The sequence below is a fragment of the Monodon monoceros genome, unplaced genomic scaffold (genome assembly GCF_005190385.1).
Source record: "Monodon monoceros isolate NGI ecotype Baffin Bay Population unplaced genomic scaffold, NGI_Narwhal_1 Super_Scaffold_10, whole genome shotgun sequence".
NCBI lineage: Eukaryota > Metazoa > Chordata > Mammalia > Artiodactyla > Monodontidae > Monodon > Monodon monoceros.
The window spans coordinates 57,325,166-57,348,013 of record NW_021703766.1 but is presented as its reverse complement, the minus strand read 5'-3'; the positions used below and the strand labels follow the sequence as shown (position 1 = coordinate 57,348,013).

Sequence of the window (22,848 nt, the reverse complement as noted above, 5' to 3'; positions counted from 1 at the left end):
GCCACAACAGTGAGAGGCCCGCGTACCGCGAAAAAATATATATATATAAAATAAATAAATAAATTCATATGTATGAAGGTCCTGATGTTGGAAAAGCAGGTTATGTGAAAAATCACTTGTGAGTGTAATGATAAACAGCCAATTTTATTTTAAAGTTTCCTTATTTATCTGGTAAGAAAAATCAAGCCCCTGAAATCCTCTAAAAGGATAAAAATGGATCTGGAAGTTTTAATACTACGCTGAATAGGAGTGACAAGGGTAGACATACTTGTCTTGGTCCTGTCTTAAAGGAGTAGTTTTCAGGTTTCACCATTGAATATGATGTTAACTGTGAGCTTGTCATATATGACCTTCAATACGTTGAGGTATGTTCCCTGTAACCCACTTTGTTGTATGTTTTTACCATGAATGGACGTCGAATAGTGTTGAATGCTTTTTCTGCATCGATTGAGATGATCAGATGGTTATCCTTCATTTTGTTGATGTTGAACCATTCTTCTGTCCCTGGTATAAAACCCACTTAATCATGGTGTATGATCCTTTTGATGAACTGTTGAATTGAGTTTGCTAAAATTTTTTCAGGACTTTTCCATGTATGTTCATCACAGATATTGGCCTGTAATTTTCTTTTTCAGTGTGTTGTCTTTGGTTTTGGTATCAGGTTGATGTTGGCTTCATAAAATTAGTTCAGAGGTATTTCCTGGCAATCCAGTGGTTAGGACTCCTCACTTTCACTGCCGAGGATCTGGGTTCAATCCCTGGTTGGGGTACTGGGATCCTGCAAGCCGCATGGCGTGGCCAAAAAAAAGTTTATCCTTCTCAATTTTTTGGAGTAGTTTGGGGAGGGTAAATATTAAATCTTCTTTGAACATTTGGTAGAATTCACCTGTGAAACTGTATGGTCCTGGATTGGCTTTGGGAGCTTTTTGATTACTGTTTCATTCTCTGTACTAATGACTGCTTTATTTAGATTTTGTTTCCTCCTGATTCAGTCTTGGAAGGTTGTATGATTTCAAGAATTTGTCCATTTCTTCTAGGTTATCCAATTTGTTGGTGTATAGATATTCATAATAGTCTCTTATAATCCTTTGTATTTCTGTGGTATCTGTTATTTTCCCTCTTTTGTTTCTGGTTTTATCAGGGCCTTCCCTCTTTTGTGTGTGAGTCTAGCTAACAGTTTGTCAATTTTGTTTATCTTTCCAAAGAACAAGCTCTTAGTTTCTTTGATTTTTTTCTATTGTCTTTACAGTCTCTATTTTATCTATTTCTGCTATGATCTTTATAATTTCTTCCTTCTACTAACTTTAGGTTTCATTTATTTTTTTATTGCCCCTTCAGGTGTAAGTTTAGATAGTTTATTTGGGATTTTTCTTGTTTCTTGAGGTAGGCTGTACCGCCTCACTAGTTGAGGTCAGGTTTGGCTGTCGTGCTCAGTACAGAGTTGGGGGGGTACGGGTGGGAGGAGGCACTTCCTGCTGGCTGCATCTTGCCCTGCAGATCCGTTCCTGAAAACGTCCTTACATGCTTGGGGGCTAACATGTGGGCATCAGCCTCTGGAGGGAGAAGTAGGGGCTCAAGCCTATGAAGCACCAGTGTGCACCTGATGACTGATGTGAGACAGAGGGTCTCCATCTCTGTGGGGAGTGGGACTGACAAAGGCTGGCCTAAAGCTTCAGATTCCCTCCCACCCTCCACTGCCCAACCAAGGAGGGCTCTCCCTGAGAGGACTCTGCTACAGGATTTCCTGCTGACTGCCTAGCCTTGAGCTCTGTTGTCTCCACCTTCTGCTCTCTGGGCTCTGCTTCCCTGTGCAGGTCTGGAAAATGCCCTGGCTGGAGGATAGGAGGATGTGATCTGACCTGGAGTGCTATCCTGTTCCTTCAGGGTTATAGCCCTGCACTGTTTCTCCAATGCCTGCAGGGAGCCACTCCTCTAGTTTGTAGTTTTACAGTTCATGACAAGAGGAGGGTAAGTCAGACCCTGTTGCTCCATAACAGCTGTAACCCACAACACACTGTAGGAAATAAGAGTGATTCTGAGTTTAAAAGCCTGACTTTCTCTACTGGGCTTCTTTTCAGACTTCGAAAATTGGAGCTAATTTCTGGTTTTCAACAGTAGTGGAAACAAACTAGGAAACTCCATATTAAATTCCCTTCCCCTCAAAGCTAATTTATAGTTTTCCACCATTTTTCGAATTATACCAATTTTCTCTCCTGTCTCTTTGAATGTTGAGCCTCACTATTTATTTGGCAAAGAGAACACATTAATGATGTTTGTGTTAATCTGCTAGAACTGCCATAACAAAGTACCATAGATGGGCTGGTTTAAACCATAGAAACTTATTTTCTCACCCTTCTGGAGGCTGGAAGTCTGAGAGGATGGTCAACAGGTTTGGTATCTCCTGTGGCCTCTCTCCTTGGCTTGGGATGGCCATCTTCTCACCATGTCTTCAAATGGCCTTTTGTCCCTGTGGGCATACACCTAGTGTCTACCTCTCCTCCTATGAGGAAACCAGTCCTAATGAATTAGGGCCCCACCCTTATGACCTCATTTAACCTTAAATACTTCTCTAAAGGTCCTGTCTCCAAATACAGTCACTAAAGCATTAGGACTTCAACATATGAAAATCATTATCTTAATAAATGTTAGTGGTAATGAAATGCAATGAAGTTATGAAAAGATGTGGGATAAACAGGCAAAGAGAATTCAACTATTTGAAAGTATCCTGCAGGTGTAAATGGCTCACAATAATTTCTAAAAGTGACATTCGTAAAAACATAACATCCAAAACCTGCACACATAATACTCTATTCTGTAAATACGTTACTACTAAGAACTTAAAAAACAGAAAGCTTCCAATTGAAATAAACATTAAAAGGTTTTAAAGTGTAGTTTCATAAATGTATTTCAGTTCAATACTTAGTACTTTTTACCATAAGCAAGTATGATTATTTGATCTACCTGATTAATCCCTCACAGAGTCATCATCTCCCTAACAAACTGGGATCATTTTGATCCTCGAGATAACCTCAGACACCTACTTTCTCTGCTTCTTTGCTACCCGCTGTCCCCATTACACATTATCCTCAAAAGGCAGTGATCTTCCTTCAGTTCTTTGAATTCCACATGTACCTTTCCAACTCAGAGTATTCCCAAGTCTTTTTCTCTCCAATAAAACATATTTTTTCGCAGATATGGAACTGTATCTATATATCCTACTGCTTCTGTTTTTACGGAGAACGCTAACACAGATAATACAAGTTCCCAACTATGTAAGTCCCTGCAATCACAAAGTAATCACTTCCCAACATTTGAAAGTGGTTCTTTTGTCCCTTTCCTGTTTGCCCATTTCTGTCCCCCCTCACCTTGAAAGAACCTAATTATAGGAATGAGATCACTAAACAATTTAAACTAACTCCTGAATTATACTCTCCTGAATGCACACCACACCTTGTCTAACCTGTTCATTCTTTTCCTCAATTAAAAAAAGTAAGAATTGTGACTTCCCTGGTGGTCCAGTGGATAAGATTTCGCCTTCCAATGCCGGGAGTGTGGGTTCAATCCCTGGTCAGGTAGCTAATATCCCACATGCCTTGCAGCCAAGAAACCAAAACATAAAACAGAAGCAATACTGTAACAAATTCAATAAGGACGTCCAAAACTGGTCAACATCAAAAGAATCTTGGGATTCCCTGGTGGCGCAGTAGTTGAGAATCTGCCTGCCAATGCAGGGGACACAGGTTCGAGCCCTGGTCTGGGAAGATCCCACATGCTGTGGAGCAACTAGGCCTGTGAGCCACAACTACTGAGCCTGTGAGTCTGGAGCCTGTGCTCCACAACAAGAGAGGCCACGATAGTGAGAGGCCCGCACACTGCGATGAAGAGTGGTCCCTGCTTGCCGCAACTGGAGAAAACCTTCGCACAGAAATGAAGAGCCAACACAGTCAAAAATAAATAAATAAACCAACGAACCGACCAAAAAAAAATCTTTAAAAAAACAAAGAATGAAGAATAACCCCAACAGCTCCCTAAGCAATCCTGCAGGCAGACCTCACAGGCAAGACATCCGAAGAGTCAGCCAGTCTGAACGCAATGGAGAATGATGCAGAAACCAACTTCCTGCCTTTACGATTCACTGAGATTCTTCCCCACTTTTTCCCTTTAAAACCTGTCATGTCTGGGAATTCCCTGGTGGTCCCATGATCAAGACTCCACACTTCCATTTCAGGGGGCATGGGTTCATCCCTGGTTGGGAACTAAAATCCCACATGTTGCGTGGCCAAAAGCAAACAAACAAAAAAAACCTGTCATGGCTGAATGGCTGACCAGAATTTTCAAAGTTGGTCTCGGGACATGAGTCCACCTTCTCTCCAGATTGCCGCCTTTTCTGATTAAAACATCTTTTGTTTCTACTGACACTTCCAACTCCATTATGGGTTTTCAGCTGTGAGCAGCCAAACCTGAGTTTGGTAACCCAATGAGATAGTTCAAGACTCAGAAGACCATTCTCATACATGTTCCATCTTTAAACAATGCAGCCTTTGTACTATGTACCAAATTAGCATGTTTCCTTGTTCCCTTTTGAGACTGATGGTGTCAAAGAAAAACACAGCTAGATGTTAACTGAAACAATAAAAACAAAAATGGAAAAAAACATATTTTATTCAATAAATACTGACAACAGGAAAAAGAGTTGAACTCAATCGTAATTTCTGCAGAGGTGATCAGGTGTTTTAAAGGGAGAATGAGGGGAATTCCCTGGGAGCCCAGTGGCTAGTACTCCACACTTCCACTGCAGGGGACACAGGTTCAATCGCTGATAAGGGAACTAAGATCCCACAAGCCATGTGGCGCAGCTAAAAAAAAAAAACACCTTCAAGATTAAGAAAAATATGTTAAGAAAGTTTTTTTAAAAATAAAGGGAGAATAAGGAAACAGGGAGGATGGGAACTCAGTATTCACGGAACTGAAACACTAAAAAGGGCTGGGAAATATAAACGAGATTAGTTCAGCTGTGTTTGATAGCTGGTAATTATGAAAACTAGGATTCTATCCTTCCAAAGAGACTGAGAGACAGAGGCCTAATTGATCCTAATGCTTACATTTCAAAGGATTAACTCTCAGGTCTTTGAGAAACATATATACAATTATAAGCTCTTCTTAATAAATGCTCAAAAAAAGAGGCTGGGGGCAGGGTATCATTCATCAAGTATACTTAGAACTAATAGTAAATTCTCCTGGCAGATTAATCTTATAATGTATGGTACATGTGTGCATTACATTGTGTGTAACAAAAACACTGAAAAAACTCAAGACATGTTCTTCAAGTACTGAAACCAATTATTCCATAAAGCAGTCACTCAAGAACGAGCAAAATGGGTATCTGTTGTTTCACTGTCCTAGTCATTAAAGAAAAGGAAAATAGCCCAAACTAATCAAAGTATAGGCTTAAGAGGGAATTCCCTGGCAGTCCAGTGGTTAGGACTCAGAGCTTTCACTGCAAGGGTCCAGGTTCAATCCTTGTTTGATGAACTAAGTTCTTGAAAGCTGTGCAACACAGCCAAAGGAAAAAAAAAAAAAGAATAGGCAGAAAAGGAGACATTTTACCAAAGATAGCAAATATAAATCTGTAAGGACGCTAATCATGAATTCTGAGGAAAATTCAATTCAAACCGTGAGAGAGCACGGCAACCTCATTAAGAGTTAAAATAAAAAACCACTGACCAACTAAGTATTCACTAGGATGTAGAAGAAATGGAACCCTCATACAAGTACTGTTACAAATACAAAAAAAAAAAAATCCAAAAAACATGGTAAATCAACTATACTCCAATAAAAATTTTTATAAAAAGAAAAAATACAATGTTTAGATAGCAATTTGTTAGTTTGTTCAAAAGCTAAACGTACACCTACTTTGTAACTCAAACACTGCAATCTAATTTTTGGACCAAAAGATAAAGGAAACAAATTTCCATATTAAGAACTGTACACAGGGCTTCCCTGGTGGTGCAGTGGTTGAGAGTTCGCCTGCCGATCAGGGGACATCGGTTCGTGCCCCAGTCTGGGAAGATCTCACATGCCGCGGAACGGCTGGGCCCGTGAGCCACGGCCGCTAAGCCTGCACGTCCAGTGCCTGTGCTCCGCAACGGGAGAGGTCACAACAGTGAGAGGCCTGTGTACCGCAAAAAAACCCCCAAACAAACAAACAAAAACTGTACACAAACACTTGCACTAGTTTATTTTCAACAGTCAAAACCTGGAATTATCCCAAATAGCTATAAACAGGTGAATGGATATATAGTGTTATATCTAATGGTAAGAATATTACTCAAAAACACAGAAAAAAAAAAAGAGCTCCTCATTTAACATCATTGATGAATCTCAAAATAATGACAAAACACAAAACCAGGAGAAAACAAAAGTAAACGTTTTAGGATTTCATCATGTAAATTATAGAAATCGTAAAGATATCTATTACAAGGGAAAATAAATCAATGGTTGCTTGGAGGGCTGTGAAGGGCAGGGACAGATTATAAAAGGAAATCAGGCAAAAACATGGTGACACATATGGTCATTACCATGACTGTGATGATGTTTTCACAGGTATCATGTGTATGTCAAAACTTATCAAATATTTCACTTTAAAAATGTACAGTTTTCTACATGTATATTACACCCAAATAAAGCTTTAAAAAACACTTCAAGCAAAGAAAATCTGTACGTCCCACTTTTTTGGAAAACAGATTTGGCAACACTATACTAGCTTCACCACCTTTCTAGTCATGCCCTATGGGTGTCATCTTGCCTCAGTGGCAGCAAATACTGGCGAGTAATAAAGGACATTTCCACTTCAGTCAACAGGAATTCTGGCTGGCTCACAAGAGCCACATCCCTGGACTACTTTTCTCTACCTTTCGTTTCCTGCCTGTGCAACAATGGCCTTGAGGCAAACACTTCAGGTAGGCTACAAAAATCCACAGAACGTTCCAATTATCTCTTCTGACAATGACCTCAGCTACACAACATAAACATGCCTGGAGGTCCTGAGATTTGTGTACACACTGATCCTGCACATTGGTCACTGTCACAAAGACATCTGTGGATGCACTTTTAGAAGAGGCACATTCCAATGAGCTGGCTGCTGTCTCCTCTGCTCCCACTAACCCAGTTTCTGTATCAGTTTCAGTTTCCCCTGACCCCTATAGTCTTACAGCCAGTGACTGTCACCCATGGAATTGTGGACATCAGGGCACATGCTCTTTGCAAAACCAATGGAGGAGAGTCCTCTCAACAGTGCTGACATCTCTCGTGATACGCCCTGTGAACACGGGAAAAAATTCATGCTGCTCCAAGAACTTGAGGTTGTCACATCTCACTCCTCTTCACGGTGATGTCTGAGTCTCCTAAAACTCATAGCATCCAGGCTTCAAATGAGGACCAGAAAGCTCTGCCCTCTTTCCTACGACTTCACTGGCACCAATGCAAATTTGGCCAAAAAAACGGCAAGCCAATTTTTGCCATCATACTATCCTCCCTGAGGCCTATGCCTGTGGAGCCCAAATCTCCTTATAAAAAACCTCCTGCAGTGCACAGAACTCCCCAAACAAAACAGGCCTTAAATAGTAAGGCACCCGTATTATACAAACCAAAACAATGTGTGGCACACAGTTTGGGTTGGTGACTTGCTAGCTGGAAAAACTGATCATGTGAGAACATGTCCCTGAAAAGGGTTATCCTTCTCTGCACACGGTCAGCTGAATTCTTATGATGTTCTCTGGGCCAACATTCCTTCAGTCTTTTGTACACGTAGTCAGAGAGAGGGGAACACCAACCCCAAAGGGACTGACCTACTCCTAGTTTGCTCCAACATTTGGAAGAACAGAGGTCAGTTTCCCTGAGTGCACTGGGCTGATGACTGATGCACACTGTGTGGACCTGCCAGGCGACACAGGTAAAATAGCCACAGAAACAGACAGTGACATAAATCTGGGAAAAGCCCTGGACAGGTTACAAAGTGCAATACAGCCACAAATGCTTCCCACATAACTTAAACGTAAGGGGTATCTCCCCCTGTGGACAACTGGATGTATGAGATTGAATTCAGATGGGTGGCTCCTCAGTTTCTTCCAGTGTCGTTACCCTGAACAAGAAAATTACACATTTCCTTGCACATTCAAGTCCTTTCTCCAGTGCAAATTCTACCATGTATAATAAGTTGAATTATTTAGGAAAGTTTCTCAAATTCCCTACACGAATAAGGCTTTGCTTGTGAAATCTCTGATTATAACAAAGGGGGGAACTAGTGGTAAAGGATTTCCAACATTCACCACACATTTAAGGCCTTTCAGCTCTGTGAACACGGATGTTGAAGGAGTGCAGAGCTCTGGGGAAAAGATTTCCAGCATTCACTAGCCTCATATGGCCCTGATCCTGTGTGAACTCTCTGATGATAACGGAAACCAGACCTAGATGAAAAAGATTTCCCACATTCACTGCATTTATAAGGCTTCTCTGCAGTGTGACCTCTACAGTTTTCAAGGAGAGAAGAATTTGCTCTAAAGGACTGCCTACATTCCGTGTGCTCATAAGTCCTTTTGCTTGTGTGAATTCTCTGATGTTCATGAAGGATGGAATTACAGGGAAAACATTTCCCACATTCACTGCACCCATAAGGCCTTTCTGCTGTGTGAACTCTCTGATGATTATTGATGTTGAAACCAGAGAAAAAAGACTTCCCACATTCACGGCGCTGATAAGGCCTATGTCCAGTGTGAACTCTCTGATGTTCAGTAATCACAGAGCTCTTGGAAAAAGACTTCCCATACACACTACACTCATATGGCCTCAATCCTGTGTGAACTCTCTGATGATAAGAGGCCGGACCTAGACGGAAAAGATTTCCCACATTCACTGCACTCAGTATGAACTCCCTGATGATAACGAAGTTTCCTCCTACTGGTAAAAGATTTCCCACACTCTCTACACTTATAAGGCCTTTCTCCTGTGTGATCTCTCTAAAGATAATAGAGGCCAGGGTGAGAAGTATAAGATTTCCCACATTCACTGCATTCATAAGGCCTTTTTCCACTATGAACATTTCAGTGTTGAGTGAGGTAAGATTGATGACTAAAGGATTTCCAATGCTCACTGCACTCAAAAGGCCTTTCTCCTGTGTGAACTCTCCAGTGTACAATTAGGTAAAATTTTCATCTAAAAGATATCCCACATTGAGTACACTCATAACGCCTTTCCCCAGTGTGAAATGTCCGTTCTTGAACTATGATGGATCTACAGCTAGGAAACTGTGCACATTCACTGCACAGGTAATAATTTTCTCCAATGTGTCTTCTCCAGGGATAAATAAGGACAAAGTTTTGGTTAAAGGATTTCTCACATTTGCTGCACTTGTACTGCGTTGTTTCAGTGTGAATTCTTCGATGCAGATTGAGGGTTGAGGTTCGCCTGAAAGATTTGCCAGACTCACCACACACGTGAAGCCTTTCTCCAGTATGCACTCTCTGGTGCACAACAAATGAGGATTTGTACCTGAATGTCTTCCCACATTCACTGCACACAGAACAGTGTCTTCCAGGGTGGACACCCTAGTCCTGAACAATTGCATGTTTCAGGCTGAAGGCTTTCTTGCATTCTCCCCAGCTGTAATGACTTCTCTGCTTTGTAAAGTTGCCTCACGCTGGGCAATCTTTTTTGGCTTCTCCCTGGTGCGAGTGGTCTGTTGCTGGAGATGTCCCAAGGTGGCCAGAAAGTCTTTCCCAACTTCCTCACAGGTAAAGGTCTTCCTTCACACATGGCATTTGCAGCTCTTCACAAACAAGGCCCTGACTGCAGCATTACTGAAAGATTTCTCTTCCATGTGCTGCTTCTGGTGTTTTTGGAGGTTTGCACTAAAATGAAATTGCTTCAAACATATTCTACACGGGAACACTTTCTGACTGTGTTGTGTTTCTTCACGCTCAGCCAAGTGAAAAATACTTCTCAAGACCAGACTACACGTCTCACTGGAGTGATTCTTCTGGGAAAATGAAGGTGCCTTAGGAGTCCTGGCCAGTGACATGCTTATAGAAATGCTTCGTTGAAAGAGTGCCTCTGCTCCACAGCAGCAACCTAAATGCAAATAAATGGTGGTAAAATACATGCAAATAAACTTTATAAACTTTATGTTGACTCTATAGGGAGGGAGCAACATCATCATAAATGTAATGTGTCATATCTAGGAATGACTCTACAGGATGCTTTTCCAGAAAGGAGATTTGTAATTCCACTGGGGAAGTAGCTACTGGGCATGACTGTGCCTCTAAGGCAAAAGAATGGTACACTTCACCAGGGGAAGGACATTAGGATAGGGTACAGCACCAAGTAGAGAGGCATATTCTAGAACTTGTTCATATGCCAGAGGATTCCTGCAGGACCTATTCTGCTCGTGATGTGACGCTGTGTAGAAAGCATATGTCCAAACCCAGAAGAAACCAACTGCAGTAGAATAGCTGCTGTTCAAGGCCAATTTAAGGATGTGTGGACACCTCATAGCACATGCAGACCAAAGTTGCAGAGCAAGAGGGGAGGAGGTATGAGAGAAATGGCTGAGATTTGAAGTCCAGAGACATGGGGCTTATCCCTGGGCTGGAAGTCAGAGTAGATATCACAGTGGAGTAAAACTGACTAGTCAGCACAGGATTAACAGTGGAGAAGGGAAAGTAGACATGGGCTGTGTCACGAGCTACAACCAAAAAAATACTGGGTAAATGAGAAACATTCCTGGTATGATCTGAACACAGTACTGATGTCATACCCTCCAGGTTCACCAGGGCAAGGTACCTGTGAGTTCACCTTGCAGCCTTGGCTATTGAGAATCCCTACAATCTTTGGTGTCCCTAGAGCTGACAGAGCTGCAGAGCCATTACATGGTTGGTCCCTTCTGACAGCCCAAACTGCCACACCCCACCTAGCCAGTGACCTCGTAACCAACCCAAGTTAAGGTCTTTCCCTACCAAAACCAGTCTGAAAATCCGGATGATGTGACTGATCCATCAAATGCATAAACATGAACAAAAGGCTCTAAGAAACATGGAATATCAAGGAAACAAGACATCACCAAAGGAACGTAAGTTTCCAGCAAGTGAATCCAAAGAAATGCATATCTATAAACAACTGGACGAATATTTCAAAATAAATGTTTTAAGGAAGGTCAGCCAGCTCCAGGAGAACACAAACAGTAACTCAATCAAAGTAGGAAAAAAATACACAAACAAATCAACAGGTTCCAAGAATGGGAGTTCCCTAGCAGTCCAGTGGTTAGGGCTTCACACTCCCACTGCAGGGGGCACAGGTTCCATCCCTGGTCAAGGAACTAAGATGCCACATGCCATATGGTGCGGCCAAAACAAACAAACAAACAAACAAACAAAAAAACCACAAGAAGTTCCAAGATACAAAAAAAAAGAAAAGAAAAAAAGAAAAAGGAATTAAATTTTGGAGCTGAAGAACACAATGAATGAAATGAAAAATACAACAGAGACCAGCCAACTTGATCAAGCAGGAGAAAAATCTATGACCTTGAATCAGGTGATTTCAAATCATCCAGCTAGAGGGATAAAAGACTGAAGAAAGCCTATGTAAATTATGGGATGCCATCAATGGAAATAATATTCACATTGTAGAAGTGCCAGAAGGAGAAGTAATGGAGAAAGGAGCAGAAAGCTTATTTAAATAAAAAATGGTGGAAACAATCAACCAAATCAAGATAGAGAGGTGAGGATATGCAGGTACATGATGTACATAGGTCCCCATCCAGATTCAATCCAACAAGATCTTCACTGAGACAGTAAAATGAAAGTCTGAAAAGACAAAGACCAAGAATTTTGAAAGCAGCAAAAGAAAAGAAACTCATCACATACAAGAGAACGCCTGTAAGGCTATAAGCACATTTCTCAGCAGAACCCATGCAGACCAGGATTGGGACATTAAATTCAAAATGCAGAAGGAAAAAAACTGCCAACTAAGGAATAATTTATCTGGCAATGCTGTCCTTCAGAAATGAAGGAGTGATAAAAACTCTCCTACATAAACAAAAGCTGGGAGAGTTCATCACCATTCAACCTGCCTTACCAGAAATGCTAAATGGAGCTTTTCAACCTGAAAGGAAAAGACACTAATTAGCAACAGGAAAATATATGAAAATACGAAGCACAGTGGTAAAGGTTAAGTATATACTCAAATTCAGAATATGTTAACACTGTAATATGGTGGTGTGGTAATCACTTAATTCTAGTATAAGGGATAAAATACAAAAGTATTAAAAATTACTACACCAACAATTACTTTTAATGACTACAAGTATAAAAACATATAAACTGTCACATCAAAAATATAAATGCAACAGGGGTGAGATACTAAAATGGGACTTTTTTTCCCTTTTATTTTTATCTTATTGAAGTATAGTTGATTTACAACGTTGTGTTAATTACAGTTGTATAGAAAAGTGATTCAGTTATACATATATATGCATTCTTTTTTAAAAATATTCTTTATCATTCTGGTTTATCATAGGATACTGAATATAATTCTCTGTGCTATACAATAAGACCTTGTTTATCCATCCTATATATAAAAGCTTATACCCACTAACCTCCCACTCCATCCCTTCCCCAAACCATCCCTCTTAGCAACCACTAGTCTGTTCTTTATGTCTGTAATTCTGTTGCTGTTTCATAGATAGGCTCATCTGTGTCATATTCTAGATTCCACATATAAGTGATATCATACGGTATTTATCTTTCTCTTTCTGATGTATTTCACTTAGTATGATAATTTCTAGATGCATCCATGTTGCTGCAAATGGCACTATTTCATTCTTTTTTATGGCTGAGTAGTATTCCATTCTATATATGGACCACACATCTTCTCTATCCATTCATCTGTTGATGGACATTTTGGTTGTTCCCATGTCTTGGCTATTGTGAATAGTGCTGCTATGAAGATTTGGGTGTGTGTATCTTTTTGAATTATAATTTTTTCTGGACATATGCCCAGGAGTGGGATTGCTTGATCAAATGGTAATTCTAGTTTTAGTTTTCTGAGGAACCTCCATAATATTTTCCACAGTGGCTATACCAACTTACATTCCCACCAACAGTGTAGGAGGATTCTAAAAGGAGACTTTTTGTATAGAACTGACATTAAGTTGTTATCAGCTTAAAATACTGTTATATTTTACACAAACCAGACAGTAAACACAAAGCAATAACCTACAGTAGATACACAAAGATAAAAAGAAAGGAATCAAAGCATACCACTACCGAAAACCATCAAATCACAAAGGAAGAAAGTGAGAAAGAAAAAAAGGAACAAAGGAACTACAAATCAGCTGTACAAAAATTAACAAGATGGCATTACAAAGTCTTTAGAAAATTCTCTCCATTCAAAAGACAAACAGTGGCTGAGGATAAAGTCTTCAAGAGACTTGCTTCAGCTTTAAGGACACAAATAGGCTGAAAGAGAAGGAACTGAAAAAAAACTCAATACAAATGGAAACGAGAGAACAGTAGCTTATACTTATAATAGCTTACATTTAGGCCAGAAAAATAAACTTTAACTCAAAACCTATCACAAGAGACAAAGAAAGTCATTGAATAATGATAAAGGTGTTGACTCATCAAGAGGACAGAACATAAACAATATGAATCTAACATCAGAGCACTTAAATGTGTAAGGCAAATATTAAGAAACTGGAAGGTGGAATTCCCTGGTGGTCCACTGGATAAGACTCTACACTCCCAATGCAGGAGGCCTTGGTTCCACCCCTGGTTGGGGACCTAGATCCTGCATGCACGCCGCAACTAAGAGCCCACATGCTGCAACTAGGAATTCCACATGCAACAACTAAAAGATCCCACGTGCCACAACGAAGGTCCTCTGTGCCGCAACGAAGACCCAGCACAGCCAAAAGTAAATAAATAAATATTAAGAAAAAAAGAAAAGAAACTGGTAGGTAGAAAAGACAACAATGAAATAATGTTAGCAGACTCCAATACCCATCTTTTGAGAATGGGTAGTTAACCAAACAGAAAATCAATAAGGAAATATTTAATGAAACTTTAGCTCAAACATTGACCAAATATTGAATGGAACTTTAGACCACCTCAACCTAACATACACAGAACATTCCATTCAACTACAGTACAATACATTCTTCTCAAGTGGACACAGAACACTCTCTAAAAGACATCATATGTTAGGTCACAAAACAAGTCTTCACACCTTTAGGAAGACTGAAATCATATCAAAACTCTTATTCAGCCATAAGAGTTGGAAACTAAAAATCAATAACATATTTGTGAACACTGGAAAGTTCAAAAATATATGGACATTAAATAACACATTCCTGAACAACAAATGTGTTCAAGAAAAAAAATCAGAAGGAAAAATAAAATTATCTTGAGATGAAGTAAAATGGAATCAAAACATGCCATGAGATGTAGCAAAAGAATTTCTAAAAGTAAATCTGATAGCAATAAATGCCTACATTAAGGAAAAAGACTCAAATAAACAACCTAACTTTACACCACAAGGAACTAGGAAAAAAACAACTAAGCCCAATTCTAGAAGGAAGGAAATAACAAAGATCAGACCAGAAAGAAATAAAATACAGACTAAAAAGAATAGGAACATCAACAAAGCTAAGAGCTGGTTTTTGAAAAGAACCAAAATTGACAAAACTTTAGCTACACTAAATTAGAAAAGAGAAGATTCAAATAAATGAAACCAAAAATGAAGGAGCGGCTAGTACAACTGATACTACAGATACACAAATATCATAAACAATGAACAATTAAATGCCAACAAACTGGATAAACAAGAAGAAATGGATAAATTATTTGAAACAAATTACCAACATTAAATCATGAAGGAAAAAATATGAGTAGGTCAGTAACAAGGAAACTGAATCATTAATTAAAAATCTCCCCAAAAGCTAAGCAACAAGGATATATTTTACAGCACAGGGAAATACAGCCAATTTTTTATAATAACTTAAAATTGAGTATAATTTATAAAAAAATTTTTTTTTGGTTGTGCTGCACAGCACATGTGATCTTAGTTTGCAGACCAGGGATCAAACCCATCCCCCTGCAGTGGAAGCACAGAGTTCTAACCACTGGACCATCATAGAATTCCCCAATTTATAAAAATACTGAATCGCTATGTCTTACTCTGACACAAATACTGTAAATAAACTATACTTCAATTTTTAAAAATTAGTTAATTAATAATAACAAACTGTCCCAACAAAGAAAAGCACAGGACCAGACAGATTCACTGGTGATTTCTTCCAGTGATTTTAAGAATTAATGTCAATCCTTCCTCAACTCTTCCAAAACGCTGAAAGAACATTTCCAAACTCATTTTCTCAGGCTAAGGCTAGAAATATACCTTGATACCAAAGCATGTTATGGAAACTATAAGAAAAAAAAAATTACAGGCCAACATCCTTGATGAACATAGAAGGAAAAAATTCCCAACAGAAAACTAGCAAACTAAACTCAACATCATATTCAAGAATCTTACATTATCATCAAGTGTGGCTTATCCACAGGAAACAAGGATAGTTCCTCATATGAAAATCAATAAACATGACACACCATATTAAGAGAATGAAGGATAAAAATCATACGATCATCTCAATAAATGAAGAAAAACCACTTAACAAAATTGAGCATACTTTCCTATTAAAAATTCTAAACAAATTAAGTGTACAAGGAATATAATTCAATATGATAAACCCATAAACAATAAGCCCATGCTAACATCATACTCAGAGTTTAAAACCTAAAAGCTTTTCCTCTAAAACCAGGAACAAGACAAAGATGCCCACTGTCCTCATTGCTATTCAATATTGCTCTGGAAGGCCTACCCAGAACACTTGGTCAAGAGAAAAAAGTAATAATAATAAAATCATAAAAAAAGTAAAACTGCTGCAGAAGGCATGATCTTATATGTAGATGATCCTAAAGACTACCCCCGAAAACTTACAACTATTAAACAAATTCAGTAAAGTTGCAGGATACAAAATCAATACGCAAAAATCAGTTGCATTTTTGTAAACAATGAAATATCAGAATAATAAATTAGGAAATCAATCATATTTACAAAATCAAAAACAATAAAATACATATGAATAAATTTACCCAAGGAAGTAAAAGCTCTGGACTCTGAAAACTATAAGACACTGATAAAACAGACACAAATAAATGAAAAGATATCCCACATCCTTGTATTGGAAGAATTAATAATGTTACAATGTCCACATCATCAAATGCAATATACAGATTCAATGCAATTCTTATCAAAATTACAATGAGATTTTTTCACAGAAATAGAGAATGAATACTAAAGTTCATATGGAGCCACAAATGACCTCAAAGAGCCAAAGCAATCTTTTTTTTTTAAATGTATTTATTTTTCGGGCTGTGTTGGGTCTTTGTTGCTGTGTGTGGGCTTTCTCTAGTTTCAGTGCATGGGGCTTCTCATTGTAATGGCTTCTCTTGTTGCAAATCACGGGGTCTAGGCGCGTGGGATTCAGTACTTGTGGCATGTGGGCTCAGTAGTTGTGGTTTGCGGGTTCTAGAGTGCAGGCTCAGTAGTTGTGGGGCACGGGCTTAGTTGCTTCGTGGCACGTGGGATCTTCCCGGACCAGGGATCAAACCCGTGTCTCTTGCATTGGCAGGCAGATTCTTAACCACTGTGCCACCAGGGAAGACCCCAGGGATGATATTTTAAACACATAGCATACTCATAGAAAAAGAATAATCTGATTAAAATATGGGCAGAGGATCTGATTAGACGTTATTCCAAAGATGATATACAAATGGCTAACAAGTATAAGAAAAATTGTTCTTCATCACTAATCATCACAGAAATGTAAATCCAAACCACAATGAGATATTACTACATAACTGTTAGGATGGCTATCATCAAGAAGACAAATGTTGGTAAAGGTACAGAAATAAGGGAACCCTTGTACACTTGTTGGCAAGATAATCTGGTAGAGGTGTTATGAATAAACAGTATGGAAGTTCCTCAAAAATTCAAAACAGATCATACAATCCAGCAATCCCACTGCTTGGAATATAGCCAAAAGAAATGAAATCCAATGGGGAAAATATAACCTGCACTCTCATGTTTGCAGCAGCATTATGAATAATACACAAGACGTGGAAACAACCTAAGTGTCCATCCACGTAGGAATGGATAAGGTGTGATATACTCACACATACACATGCACGCCTTGAATATTATTTAGCCTTAAAAACAAAGGAAGTCCTGCCATGTGGGACAACATGGATGAACCAGACGGATACTACGCCAAATAATGTATGATATCACTTATATGTAGAGTTTAAAACAAACAAAAAACATTGAACTCGTAGAAACAGAGAGTAGAAGGCCAGGGGCTGTGGGATGGGAGACATGGAAAGTTGTTGCTTGAAAAGCACAAACCTTCAGTTACAAGATGGTACAGGTCATTAAACGCACTGCAGGACTACAGACCTCAAATTCTTCCCCGTGAGGATCCGGTACAGCAAATATTGGGGTTGCAGGGGAGTGAAGAATGGAGTGCGAACAACCCAGGCATACCTACCACAGCAACTACCCAGAAAGCTGGGGAAACAAGCAGTGCCTGATGTCCATGTGTCACAAGGATAGAGCACCCCCGCAGAAAAGGGGTTGAGCCAGAATACAGAGCTCATTCCATGTCACTGGGAAGGCTGTGAGAGTCTTACCCAGTGAGGATATGAGTGCAAAGTTTTCCAGCATCACATCGTGGTACAAGTGCCCTGAACCTCATCAAGGAGCCTCCATTCCTCCCACGAGGTACAGGGCAATGGCCTCAAAGGTCATACTGTCCTGTCAACATGGGGACAGATGAAAGAATGAACACTCTGAGAACCCACAGTCCATCACCTCACACATCTACCCTACTATCATCCTCTTCCCAAGCTCCCCACCACAGGGGAGATACCAGGACCCGGTGCCACTCCGCTCACTCTCTCCTCAGGTCCCATTAATCACTGTTCAGCCCTCAGCATTAACAGACAGGGGGACATATAGTTGCCACATAAGCTCTGGGCCTGGCGAGCAGAGCCCCATCCCTCCTGCCAATCAATACCCCTGAGGTCTCCCAGACTGTACGTACAAGACACGGTCAAACCTGGGCTCATGCTTCACCATTAAGTCCCCAATACCAGGGCTGTAGGGCCATAAGCTCACATTACCTATGTATGTGCATATTATTCTGTAGACTCTCACTCTCTAACATCATCATTCTCCAGGTTTACACTCCCACAGTTCTGCCTACCTTCCTGCTCTATAATACAGGTATCTCCCTGGACTTAACCATATACCTGGCCCATAGTTTCCTTCCAGAGACTGCTTGACACTCAAAAACTATTCAGTACAATCCCAGACCTCTGATGAATCCCAATACCAGGGAAAGCCCCTCATGGTGCTTTGAAGGGCTCTCCACCTGCTTCTGATCCTTGTTTCAATATTAGCCACTCATAACCACATGTGAATTACAGACACCCATGACATTCTTCTACTTCTGTGATGCACTGTCTGATTGCCTGTCCCCTCAACAAGTCACAACCCTCCTCTCTCTACTCAAACTTCCTCACAAGCCAGCCCATACAATATCCCTGCCAGGCATAACGACTTTCACAAATGACTCCGTTTACCCTGGATCTTATCCACCAGCAAGAGTAAAACACTCTAGACCCCAACAAGGCTCACTACACGATTCTGGAGAATCTGGACAGTAGTGAATTAACAGGAGCCCTGGCCTCAGTGTCAAATTGTCTCAATTATTTCTCTGCCTCCCAAACCACGTATTTTGCACCCATTCATCCCATGGAAGCCTTGGCCACCTGCCAGATCATCTTCTCTCCCAGACCATCCAGAGCCATTCTCTCTCTCACCTGTGTTTGTTATACTCAGGAACCTCAACCAGGTGCTAAGCAAGAGAACCACTCCTGGGCATGCACCCCAGTCCTTCTGACCCACTGATAGCGTTACCACTCTAACCTGCATTCCACTTTCGAAATGTCATCCACAGCTTCACTCTGGTCCTTACAATAGCTACCACTTTTGGAAATCTCCATCCTGATCCCCTCCCCAAATTTCAGTAATGTGCGTCCAGCTGCCCATTTGATGCCTCCACTCACTGTTCTCTGAAACATCTCAGACCCTTATCAGGACCAAAACAAAACTTCTGATTTTCCCAAGAAAAATAAACCTACTGACAATGCCACATCCGATTTGATGAAGGATCCATCCCTTCAGCTGCTAGGACTAAAAATCTTGGAGTCATTTCTAACCTCTACCTTACCTAACAACATCTAAAAATCTACTTGGCTCTTCTTTAAAAATGTACCTAGAGGGACTTCCCTGGTGGCACAGTGGTTAAGAATCCGCCTGCCAATGCAGGGGACATGGATTTGAACCCAGGTCCGGGAAAACAACTAAGCCCATATGCCACAAATACTGAATCTGCACTCTAAAGCCCGCAAGCCACGTAAATTGAGCCCGTGCACCACAACTACTGAGCTCGCACTCTGCAACTACCGAAGCCCAAGCGCCTAGAGCCCGTTCTCCGCAACAAGAGAAGCCACCGCAATGAGAAGCCCATGCTCCTCAAAGAAGAGTAGCCCCCGCTTGCCACAACTAGAGAAAGCCCGCGTGCAACAATGAAGACCCAACACAGCCAAAAATAAATGAATGAATGAATGAATGTATCTAGAATCCAAATTTGTCTCCCACCTTCATGGCCAAAACTCTGGGGCTTCACCATTGGTCTGGATTACAGACCTGGGCTCTTCCTGGGCTCCCTGACGCCCTCCTTAACTCCACAGTCTTTTCTCTCCAGCCAGATGCAGCCTATTAAAACCTGGTTAATACCACTTACTTCCTCTTATCCAAACCTCTCATTACCTCCATAAATGATGTTGAAGTTCTTAGCCAGATCACAGGCCTGATTATTGATCCCCTGCTCTTTGTTCTTATTTTAAAAAATAAATTTATTTATTTTTGGCTGCGTTGGGTCTTTGTTGCTGGGCTTGGGCTTTCTCTTGTTGCAGCGAGTGAGGGCTACTCTCCGTTGTGGTGCCTGGGCTTCTCATTGCAGTGGCTTTCCTTGTTGCAGAGAACGGGCTCTAGGCGCGCAGGCTTCAGTAGTTGTGGCACACAGGCTGTAGAGTGCAGGCTCAGTAGTTTTGTCACATGGGCTTAGTTGGGCATGTGGGATCTTCCCGGACCAGGGCTCGAACCCAAGTCCCCTGCACTGGCAGGCGGATCCTTAATCACTAAGCCACCAGGGAAGCCCTTGCTCTTTGTTCTTAACTAAAAGAATGAAGACCTGCTGTACCCTGTTTCCAGCTCAGTCACACCTCCAAGTACTTGCACATGCTGGTATCTATTCCTGGGAAAACCTTCCATACCACTTTATACTGGTTGTCAGGAATGGGAACTCCTGTATGTTATTCTTGTCCTGCACTCAGGACCCAGGGCTTGGGGATATCCTCAGGGCCCCCCTATCCAAGAGCTGAGACTGTATCTAGGGAAGAGTCTCAAGACAAAATACCCAGATAACCTACAGATGGTGTCAATACCAGTGAGGGACTGGGACACCCTCTCCTGCCTTGTGTAGGATCCCTAAGTCCTTTTTTTTAAAAAACATCTTTATTGGAGTACAATTGCTTTACAATTGTGTTAGTTTCTGCTTTATAACAAAGTCAATCACCTATACATATACATATATCCCCGTATCTCCTCCCTCTTGTGTCTCCCTCCCACCCTCCCCCTAAGTGCTTTTTCAACCTTCGGAAGCTGTGGGAAGAGGAAAGCAGCCATGGCTGGGCTCCATGTGAGCAGGGCTCCCCTGTATCCACACCTGGCCCTGGAACCTGGACCTGGGGTTAACTTACTAACGTCTGTGTTTCAATCTTAGAGCTGACTCTTACCAGATCTCTGACTTTGGACAAAGGCTCTACTTCTCTTTGCCTCAACGTCTTCATCAACCACATTCCAGTCTGTTCCTACCTTTTTTTTTTTTGGCCTTGCCCCACAGCATGTGGGATCTTCGTGCCCCGACCAGGAATCACACCAACGCCCCTGCATTGGAAGCGCACAGTCTTAACCACTGGACCACCAGGAAAGTCCGTGGTAACTTTTAAAACCCTAACACATAATATGTCTCTCTTCTATCCACTACCCTCCGTGGCCTCCAGGTCCCTCAGAAAAAGGAACAACCTCTCTGCCGAACCAGACGTCACTCTACCTCACCCTCTGTTCCCTGCAAGCGGAAGGCTCATCCTAGGTTTACCGAATCCTCCCGCCTCAGTCCGACCTCCAAGACTTTGCACCTGCCGTTCCCTCCGCCTGGCACGCTCTCCCACGCGGCATCACACTGTCGGAAACAGAGTCCCAACGACGACCGCCTTACCGTCCTAGACACGGCGGCCTGGCCTGCAGACACGTGAGCAAGGCGCCCCGCACTCCGGGCTTTAGTGTCTGATGGGGTGAGGGCGGTGAGGGCTCGGAGGACGAGCGTTTACCTGAGGCGGGTCCCTCAACGCCGGCGCCGCCATCGGACTCTGTGGAGGCAGCGGGGCGGGGACAGGCGGGACGCGGGCACTTCGGACTCTCTCCTGGGCCTGCGCGGGGCACCCCGGGCGGCGTCCCCGAACTTCAGACCCGCCTCTGTGCCACGAGGACAGCGCCTCCTGTCACGTTTTCTCACCTCGTTATCCTGGTCCCGACCCAGCGCCCCAGAGCCAAAACAGACCCGGACAATTAAAATGGCCGTCGCTAGGAAGAGGTCGGAAGTCCCGCCCAGAGCCGAGGAATTTTCCCGGAAATGCCATTATCCTGAACTATCAGTGGCTCAACCTGCTGCAATTTCTTCTGGATAATATAGTTCCTAGAGCCCTAGAGGCCGCAGCGAAGGATACTCTCATTCCTGACCAACCAGAACCTGTCACACACGGATCCAGGAAGGATGCTGTGAAGGGGTCATCCGGCCTCAAGAAAGGCAGGGCTTTGCTCGTTAACTGCAGCAAAAAGACATAATTTTAGACTTCGTGAATCTCAGCTGCCAAAGGATTAAAATATCATTTAAGGGAATTCCCTGGTGCTCCAGTGGTTAGGACTCAGCACCAACACTGCAGGGGACGCTGGTTTGATCCCTGATCGGGATATTAAGATTCCGCAAGGCGCGCAACGTGGAAAAAAAAAAAAATCATTTGAGATGCTCTCAGATCTACTGTTCTAAATGGCCATTTTACTATAGAGTCATTCAGACATAAAATGATTCAGTGCATAGCTGGATATATTATATACTTGTCATTCAAATGCATGTAGCCTGAAGCTAACCATTGGAAGTGTGTGTGTGCATTTAGTTGTATTATGATTGGCTATGAGCGAAACAGTCCGTACAGAACCATGACTGGGAAGAAAGAAGACGGATATTCTGAGGGTAGTCACATTCCACTACCCTCCCCAGCTCTGACAACCACTCAATTTGATTTTCTAGTTTACCTGACAGAGTCAGACATTTTATGCAGCTGCTTTATATTTTATCTCCATAAACCCTCAGATTGATTTCCACTCCTTGAGAATGTACAAACTTATAGTCATTTGAATGCCAAAATGATGAGATGTAAAAGCTTATTTAACTCCCAACTCTCATATTATTCTTGGAATATGACTTCATATTTATACAATTTCATACACTCTGTAAATATTTATTGGGAATAAGTTCATGCAATAAGCTGTATT

At 41.5% G+C, this 22,848-nt stretch overlaps 1 protein-coding gene across 2 annotated transcripts in view; it reads right to left on the bottom strand.

The window, feature by feature from the left end:
- Positions 1-22,075, bottom strand: part of LOC114906006 (zinc finger protein 345-like) — a 60,628-nt gene extending 38,553 nt beyond the window's left edge. Inside the window, exon 1 of one of the 2 annotated variants that reach the window (XR_003796361.1) lies at positions 21,627-22,075. The gene's annotated coding sequence lies outside the window, so the exon portion shown is untranslated. Of the gene's footprint in view, positions 1-9,484; positions 9,792-21,626 lie in introns of those variants that run through there. The other variant, XR_003796360.1, reaches the window with a different exon arrangement.
- Between the last annotated feature and the right edge of the window lie 773 nt (positions 22,076-22,848).